We start from the raw sequence: 10,000 nt of genomic DNA on the forward strand, positions 1-10,000 counted from the left end.
AGATAGATAGATAGATAGATAGATAGATAGATAGGTTTCTTTATTAGCCACACAGGGCTCAACACAGAGGGGACAAAATACAAATGTAGAGTTTTTCTTTTCGAGGGGGGCGAAAACAAAGCAGAAAAAGAAACAAAAGTGGGGACAACGATGAAAACAAAATACATCGCAAAACGTTTGGGGTATTTACAAAATATATGAAATGATACAGAAAATTCCCAATAAATGGGGAGGTTATCCGTGGAAAGAAAAACCTACGAAAAGACCACGGTAACCTCGGTCCTTAGTGTCACAGTTTGTTAAATAAAATTTCTTTTATTTATGCAAGAAACGTAAGTAACTCTCTGTTTACAAAATTTTAAAACGTTTTATAGAATCATGGTCAAGGTGGCCTCGTCATTTATACGTGCCATTCTTGCTACATGTATCCATCTTTTTTCGAAACATTTGCGAGACAACACTTGCCTCTCTACTCTCACCTTCCTTTTCAAGTGATACTTGAAAAAGTTGATGAGAGATTGACCAGAGAGGAAAGTATTTGTCTCTAATCCTTTCAGACGCGTCCACCAGATGCATTCTTTGGCCATAGCCACAAGTACGATAAATACAGCTCTTCCTTCCCGTTTAAAGGAAGGAGGCGTGACGATATTGTCGATAGACTCGGTTGATAAACCGACTCGTCCCACACGTGACAGCAGTCGTTCGACATAAGCCCACAGCTCCGAAATGGTTGGACACTGCACGAGTGCGTGCAGAACGGTTTCATCGCTCTGACCGCATCTCGGACAGGTCGGCCCCGCATTTCGCGAGCCGTGTCTATAGAGCTTATCCCGAACGGGTAGCGCCTCTCGGTAACACTGCCAGGCCAGGGATCTCTGGAAGTTAGATAGATAGATAGATAGATAGATAGATAGATAGATAGATAGATAGATAGATAGATAGATAGATAGATAGATAGGTTTAAGGACGGCATAAGGACTACCATGAAGTCTTTTGGAATGGATCCAAAGGCCATAGAAACCCTTGCTTCGGATCGAGCTGGATAGCGAACAAAAGTGTGGAGTGAAGTGAGATTTTCTGAGAAGACCAGGATGACATATAAAAGACTAATGAGAGATTTAAAGAAGAATATTGTGATCGAGAAGGTGAATCTCAGCGACCTTTTTGTGTGCACAGTCTGTGACAGACCATGCCTTTCTTTTGTTGGACTCAAATCTCATTTATAGAACCATGAAAAACAAACATCCACCGACTACTCTGCCTATATATCTGTGCGCACCTTTCAATGCCGTGTATGCCATAAGGTCTGCAAATCTAACGGGGGCCTCAAAAGAAATCCACGAAGATCAGAACATAACTGCAGCTTTTGGTGGTCTAAATCAGATATGCAATCTATGAGGATGTCTTTTCAATACATTCCCTGGTTTAAAAAGCCACATCAGATGCCATGATGGATCTAAGGTGTAAGTACAGGAGGTAGTCAGACTTTGCATAAGGAGTAGACAGCCACCATGTGTGTGTGTGTGTGTCTAAACAAACAACATAAGACAGACAGGCGAAGGAACAACAAACAACGTATTGTTTGATGCTCGGGAAAATTGGAAAAAGTCTTTGACATTTCGAGCCTACGCTTTTCTACAGAAAGCAACAACGAGAGAAAACAGACTGAGCGAAGGAAATTTGGAAAGAGAGAAAAACGTGTCTGAATTAACGGTTGCACATGTTGAACTGTAGACAAATAGATAGATAGATAGATAGATAGATAGATAGATAGATAGATAGATAGATAGATAGATAGATAGATAGATAGATAGATAGATAGATATGTTTCTTTATTAGCCACACAGGGCTCAACATAGAGGGGACAAAATACAAATGTAGAGTTTTTCTTTTCGATGGGGACGAAAATAAAGTAAAAAATTAAAATGGGGATAACGACGAAAAGGCATCGAGATAGATAGATAGATAGATAGATAGATAGATAGATAGATAGATAGATAGATAGATAGATAAATGAAACACACTAACACGACCACACTTACATACGCACACACTCACATTAACATGTAACAATTTCAAGCTTGTGACAGACAAACAGTAAGAAAAAAACATTCCCGGAGAATGTTAAAAGTTATTGAACCCAAACGAAGCAATTAGTATTATAAATGAACAGATATTTGTGGGAATCAAAATTGTATTAGTATTATCATTTTTATTTTCGTACAATAATTACTAATACTCTATTGAAGCCTGATTTCATTCCATACAGGACCATTAATGGTGTGTGTATATTTATAGGCCCTTTTGTTCAAACAGAAAGGCATGTAATTTGTATTTGTTGGTTTAATTCCGTAAGCTCTCAGAAATATGTAAAATGGTGGTCGTTTTGTTTTGATCACTGTAACACATTTGAACTATTTCAATACGTTGTGGAATAAGCAGTTGGTACTTTTGTTTCGTCTTCACACGCCTGCGCGAGCACATACACACACGCGCACAGACAGACACATATAAATACATATATGCATACATATATATATATATATATATATATATATATATATATATATATATATATATATATATATATATATATATATGTATGTATGTATGTTTGTGTATATAATTGTAGGTAATACAATTTTGTCAGATGATGTAAGATAAAAGAAGCATACAATTAGTGCTCAGGTCGAACTTGCGCGTTAATTCCAAGTTTGAATGTAATTCTAAATGCAGGAACATGGTAGCTGCCTAAATGAAGATTAGCGATAGGTAATTTTCCTGTCTATCCATTTGTTCTAATATGTATATATTGCCCACAGGCCGCTAAACATAAGAGGGGACAAACAAGGACAGACAAAGGGGTTAAGTCAATTACATCGACCCCAGTGCGTAACTGGTACTTATTAAATCGACCCCTAAAGGATGAAAAGCTAAGTCGACCTCGGCAGAATTTGAACTCATAACGTAACGGCAGACGAAATACCTATTTCGTTAAGAAAGTGGTCGCGAAATGTGACAGATGCCAGTCCATTGACCCCGCCCCGGGTGGGCATGAGCAGGGGAACCTCTCAGTAGAGTGCAACTGGAGGAGACTGGCTGTGGATGTGACGCACTACCGTCAGGAAATGTATCTCAGCAAGGTCGACTGCGGGCCGGGCCGGCTGGTCATTTGGAGGGAGCTGAGGACAGGCATTGCCGATGAGATTGCCCGCATTCTGAACGGGATATTCTTGGAGAGGGGTCCTGTGGAAGAACTTCTAATGGACAACGGGGCGGCGTTTCGTTCGGAAGCGTTGGGAGAGATGCTTGACCGGTGGAAGGTGCGACGATTATTTAGAGCGGCGTATAGACTGAGTGGCAACGGAATCGTTGAGAGGCACCATCGGACGATCAAGGCCATGGCTGAAAGGGGGCACATTTCGCCCCTGGAAGCGGTCTACTGGTACAATATGTCTCCCCGATCCGGACAAGCGGAAGAGTCTGTGGCGCACAGAGCGGTGTTCAAATATGAATGGAGGCATCCCTGTAAGACGCCGGAGTTCTGCGAGGAAGAGAAGGGACCCGCCGGCGTGAAAGTAGGGGAGGAAATTTGGGTCAAGCCGCCGAAGGCACGCTGCACATCACAATGGGGCGGGGGAACAGTGACAGCGGTCAATTCCAGAAACAATGTATCTGTGGATGGAATGCCGCGTCACGTGCTGGATCTGCGCAGGATAGCCACTTCGTCGGATGAAGAGTGCGATGGAAACGAGCCACCTAGCTTGAGAAGATCTCGACGTGTAAGGCGCCCGCCTGGTTGGATGGCGGACTTCGAATTGGAGTAAGGCTGAACGTGATCTTTAAGATCAGGGTGGCGTGTGGTATGACGTCAGTGTCTGGGGAGGCTGACCGGAAGGGCGAGTTGACCGGAAGGGCGAGTTGACCGGAAGGGGAAAAAGGGCAGAGGGAGCCTCGATCGGGATTCGTGCCCTTTTCGAACGGGGCTGCGGTCAGGACAAGACGTGTTAAGCAACGGTCTAGGTTTGGGAAGGTTTGGGAGAAGCAGCTGCTATTCCTGGTATACTTTGTGTCGGGGCAAGCTTCAAGGATCGGATACCGCAAGACGGACTCGCAGTCGAGGAAAGGAAAACCGAGGTAAGGCGATTACATCTACTCGTACGCACACACCACACTGCCCACAAGGGGCTACACACAGAGGGGACAAACAAGGACAGACAAATGGATTAAGTCGATTATATCGACCCAGTACGTAACTGGTACTTAATTTATCGACCCCGAAAGGATGAAAGGCAAAGTCGACCTCGGCGGAATTTGAACTCAGAACGCAGTGGCAGACGAAATACCGCTAAGCATTTCGCCCGGCGTGCTAACGTTTCTGCCAGCGTGCCGCCCAGAGTGAGAGAGAGAGAGGGGGGAAGAGGCAGAGGAGGAGGAGTGTTGTGGTGGAGAGGAAAAGGAGCGTAAAGGCATTGTTCAGATGAAACAGATGACGTACGTACGCTACTTTAATCTACGAGGGTGGTTTCTAAGCGAGAGATAACTAGCATGTGTTCTTAAGAGAGGGGGTCCCTGCTGTCTGCTACCTAACAGATCAAAGCTGTCGCTGACTAACGTCCTTTCCCTCTTTCATTACGGAAATTGCCGAATTGATGTAAACAAACGCTGAAGCAAAAAGGAGGATTGGTATCGAAAGATCGCCATTTATATACCTAAATGTAGAGAGTTCCTTATACTGTGTATATAAATGTGTATGTGTGTGTGTTTGTATGTATGTGTGTGTATGTGTATGCTTGTATGTGTGTATGTATGTGTACATGTGTGTGCGCTTCACGGTTTCCGTCAGTCGTTAATCCACTCAAAAATTATTAACACAAAGTTATGGGGGAAGAAGACATTTTACTATGGTGCCGCGCTGTGGAATCGAACCCAGAACCAAGCTTTGCTTGTGTTCAATCAGTTCCCGGAAGAAAAAAAAGAATGAAAAATTTAGAACAGTCACAAACAGTGAAAGAAGACATGCACCCAACACCAGAGCTGAAGACACCTCCGAAAGGGGGTGGCCCCGCCACGTCAAAACGGTAGAGGAGTAGGGGCCGAAACCGGACGTGGTTCCTCCTGATGATGTCTTCAGCTAACTGGATCCTATAAAGGAGCTGTTGTGGTAGCAGACCACGAAACATGGTTGAAATTCCTCCTGATCGTTGTTTTTATGTGTTTGTTCTTCTTTTTTTTTTTTTTCGCATGCGATTTAAAACGCATATATGTCACAGCTGGCTGTCGGTAAGTGAAGTTCAAATATCGATCACACTACTAACTTATGAAGGTTCTAACACGTAAGTTGTTCTGCACTGTAAACTTTTCCGTCTTTAAACAGAAAACCTAGATTTCAGTTGCCGCGTTGTTTCGGTCACGGTCGACGGATGGGAGACGCTATGGCATAGCCGTTTTGGCGTCGCTTACGTAGCGTCACTGATTCCATGCTAACTTATTTCATATCAGATGTTTTAGTGTTTCTCCTATTTTAATACTTTTCTCATTCGCTCCATTCTTCTGTCTCTTTCTCGTTCTCTCTCTCTCTCCCTCTCACACTCACTCTTTCTCGCGCGCACACACACATAATACACTATTTCTCCTTTATCTCTCCTTCTCTCTCTCTCTCTTTCACGCGTACACAAAATACGCAGTCTCTCTCTCTCTCCTCTCTCCCTCTCTGTTTATGTGCGTGCATATTGCTTTTTATGTGTATAGGAGAGAGAAAGTGCTTGTGTCAATTGTTTTCAATAAATTTTAATATCATTCTCTCCTTCTCTCTCTTCCTCTCTTTCCCTTTCCTTCCTCTCTCTCTTTCTTTCTCTCTTTCCCTCTCTCTCTGTCTCTCTCTCTCTTTCTATCAGTATATATTCCTACGTGCGCGTACGTGTGTCTATGTCTGTATATATGCGTCTGCACATGTTTGCCTCCGGTGTCAAAATGTACTGTTGCCAAAACATGTTGAATGTCCAGTCAGCCGTACCAAATAATCAGCGCCCAAGCAGCTGAACCCAGTTGTCTCATTCCGAAGTGAGAGATAGTTTCTTATCAATGATAGTTCATAAAAATTTGTTGAATCTAGCGTTTGTGGACTTTCTGATGATTCCCAATCTCACACTAGACATATAACGACTATCTATAATCGGAAACGGAAACATCATTTTAAGAACAAAAGGAATAAATAGGTTGGGTTCTTACATATGAAGGTTAATTGCAACAAAGAGTCTATCATAACCACTCCTTCGAGCGGACAGAACAAAATAAACAGCAGTTTCATATCAACAACCGTACAACTAAAATACTTATTCTGAGTCTTTTGTGAACGCACCATGGTTAAATGGGTGAGACGTTTACCTTGTAGCAATGAGGTCCCAGGTTCGATTGCATTGTATGGCACCTTGAGCAATTGATTTATATTATAGCCATAGACCGCACCAGACATTTTTATTGTGAGTGAAAGTCGTAGTTATGGTGGTTGTGCGGTAAGAAGTTTGCATTCTGTCCACATGTTTCCGGGTTCAGTCCCCACAACTATGACGATTTGAAGCGGAAAATACGAATGTTGTGGTCAATGAGGAGAGTAGACATGACACCAATAATAATTGGCACACTTGGAAGTATCAGCACTCAGCTACCAACATGGCTGAAAATAGATTGGTGCAAGTGTGAAGGCAGAACACCTACAGAAATCAGCATTACTTGAAGCTGTAAGAATTCTTCGCAAGGTTATTGAAGCATGACCAGTAAACAAGTGACACCATAGTCTGCTGACTGTGGAAAGCTGACACTTTCCATCATACACAGCAAAATAAGCTGTGAGTTTTCATCATGTAATAATAATAATAATAATAATAATAATAATAATAATAATAAGAAGAAGAAGAAGAAGAAGAAGAAGAAGAAGAAGAAGAAGAAGAAGAAGAAGAAGAAGAAGAAGAAGAAGAAAACAGCAGCATCAACAACAATGATAAGTGTGGTTTGAAGGAGATTTAGCTGTTATTTACAGCCGAAAAAACTAAATGTTTTTAGGCTTTCTTCTGTGCACGTTACTAAGTCGATCATATGTATCATAAATATTCATAATTCTTTGGTAAACAGAAACAAATGACAGTTTGGGGGGGGGGGGGGTTCTATGAGTTATAATATAAAAATTAATTAGTAAAAGTCAATAGTTTCATTACTATTCATACATTTTTGCAGGGGAATAATAAAAATACTAGAGGACATATTAACCTAGCAAACACTGCATTTTATTTTTACGTTTTTTTAAATTTTTAATGGGATAAACGAAACACAAAAATATAGCATTAAACTATGAAAAACAAAATAATTGCTTATGTATACACACACATACATACATACATACATACATACATATATATATATATATATTTACATACAAACATACATATATACATACACACACACACACACACACACATATATATATATATATATATATATATATATATATATATATATCAAAAAAAGCAACACGGATTTTTCAAGGTTATTGCAGTACGCACGTTTCGTGCAATTCCATTTATTTAAGTAATGCGAGCATTACATTAAATGTAAAATGCAGAGCAATCTTCAGCTGCACAAGGATACAGAAAATTTACTGAAAATTTCATTTCAGCAGAATGGTCATATTTCTGTTGTGACAACATTTAAACAACATATATATATAACGCAGTGTTAAATACCAGCTTTTCTTATAAAATGGAAATTGACTTGTTTCGGCCATTAAAAGCACTCTTCAGAAAAATGTTTAAATGTGTGTGCTTGTGATGTAGTTAAGAAGTTTGCTTCGCAATCGCAGGCTATCGAGCTCGATCTTATTACGTACTATCTTGAGCAAGTGTCTTCTTCTGTGACCTTTGGCTGCATGATGCTTTCTAAATGAAATTTAGTGGAGGAAAACTTTGCGAAAACCCATTGTGTACGTATGTACGTGTGTGTGTATGTGTGCTCGCGTGCGTGTGTTTGTATGTGCTTGTGTAGGTGTATGAGTGTGTATGTATGTACGTATGTATGTATGCATGCATGTATATGTGTGTAAATGTGAGTGCGTTAATGTACGTTTTTAAGTATGGTTCACACTGACACCACTTAAAAACAGTGCTCTTAGTTTATATCCCGTAAACAAATTATTCAACAAGCAGCAAACGATAAATTAAGCACCTAGCTTTAACATAAATGTCACTGTCGAGATTATTTACTAAATCCTTGAAAACGATACCCCAACACAGCCTTGAATAATGGCTGAAAACAAATAAAAGAAAAATAGCAATTTATATATTGCATTTGATGCTGAAGAGGAGATAACTACTCCGAAATGCATGCATCCAACAGTCTGGTTAAGGAGTGCTTCAAACTGACTTGCTGTGTTTACACCTATTTATCAATAGCGAGGATTTTTTCCCTGACAAAATACAGTGAATGATTTTCTTACGAGTTAGAATATGCCTCAAACATATTTAAACTGGTAACAAATTTATATTCATACACACTACTGCTTAGAGCAGTCGTTCCGAACTATTTCACTACCAAGGAACCCTTTACTTTAAATGAGTTTTCTCACAGATCCCAGAATATTGAAAAGTCTGTCAGCTTAACATGTTCATGGCCCGCCAATACTACCTCTGTGGACCACAAGTTAGGAACCACGGGCTTAGGGCTTCGATTTGTGCGTGCGTGCTTGTGTGTGTGTGTGTGTGTGTGAGTGTGTTTGTTCGTTTGTATGTATGTATATATGTATGTACGTCCATTATTCAGTTTTATTTCAAGATTTCTTGCCAACAGAGAAAGAGCCGGTTTCTAACCTAGATCCAGGGCTCCTTCATTGGAATTTCAACATCAACAACAGGGTATTTTTGTATGTATGTATGTATGTATGTATGTATGTATGTATGTAGGCTCAGAAAATGGAACTAGTAGTAGTAGTAGTAGTAGTAGTAGTAGTAGTAGTAGTAGTAGTAGTAGTAGTAGTAGTAGTAGTAGTTCATTGAGATAAAAATTAAAAATGAGACTAAAATAAAGACAAAATAAAAAGCCCGCGTGGATAATTAGACAGTGAATCATACCTACCCCTCTCTCCCTCTCTCTCTCTCTCTTTATACACACACACACACACACACACACACACATATATATATATATATATATAATATATACATACATACGTATTGTAAACTGTATATAGTAGATAGGTAGATAGATTTGTGTGTTTGTGTGCGTATATATACATACACACACGTACATATATATGTGTGTGTGTGTGTGTGTGTGTGTGTATTGTGGAGGCATACGGCCTAGTGGTTAGAGCAGTGGACTCGCGATCAAGGGTTCGCGGGTTCCAATCTCAGACCAGGCGATATGCAAAACACTGCCTAAATATCAATCTTGAGAATTTAGGTTTCACACAACTAGACAGTGAAAACTAATTCGAAGACTACAGATCCAATCCATCACTGGAACTGTAAAAGTATGTAAAACTTTCCAGAAGTTTATCATTTAATTATATATGAGTATATCTAGATATGCAAATACATGCATACATAAATACGTAAATACATAAATACATACATACATACATACACACATACATACATACATACATACATACACACATGCCTTATTGTTGATGTTGAAATTCTAATGAAGGATCCTTGAATCTTAGACCAGGTGATGTGTGTGTTTATGAGCGAAACACCTAAGCTCCACGCGTCTCCGACAGAAGGTAATGGCGAACTTCTGCTGACTCTTTCGCCACAACTTTCTCTCACTCTTTCCTCCTGCATCTAGCAGCTCACCTGCGACGGACCGGCGTCCAATCCAGATGGGTAACATGTGCGCCAATGAAATCGAGAGACCGGCCCTTATGAATTAGCCATGGCTCGAGAAGGACGCCATAAAAATTTAGAAACTTTGTGAACGTGAAATAATTCCGTTTTTGGAACAGTGA

The 10,000-nt window shown here is 40.3% G+C and overlaps 1 protein-coding gene across 2 annotated transcripts in view; it reads left to right on the top strand.

Annotated features, from left to right (window-relative positions):
* The window catches only part of LOC106874994 (V-type proton ATPase subunit H), a 94,849-nt gene that overhangs the window by 27,212 nt on the left and 57,637 nt on the right, over positions 1-10,000 (top strand). Inside the window, exon 1 of one of the 2 annotated variants that reach the window (XM_089349790.1) lies at positions 2,621-2,772. The exons of the other annotated variant lie outside the window; for it this stretch is intronic. The gene's annotated coding sequence lies outside the window, so the exon portion shown is untranslated. Of the gene's footprint in view, positions 1-2,620; positions 2,773-10,000 lie in introns of those variants that run through there. 2 annotated transcript variants of the gene reach the window in all.

The sequence above is a fragment of the Octopus bimaculoides genome, chromosome 3, assembly GCF_046866305.1.
Source record: "Octopus bimaculoides isolate indiv1 chromosome 3, ASM4686630v1, whole genome shotgun sequence".
NCBI classification, from domain to species: Eukaryota; Metazoa; Mollusca; class Cephalopoda; order Octopoda; family Octopodidae; genus Octopus; species Octopus bimaculoides.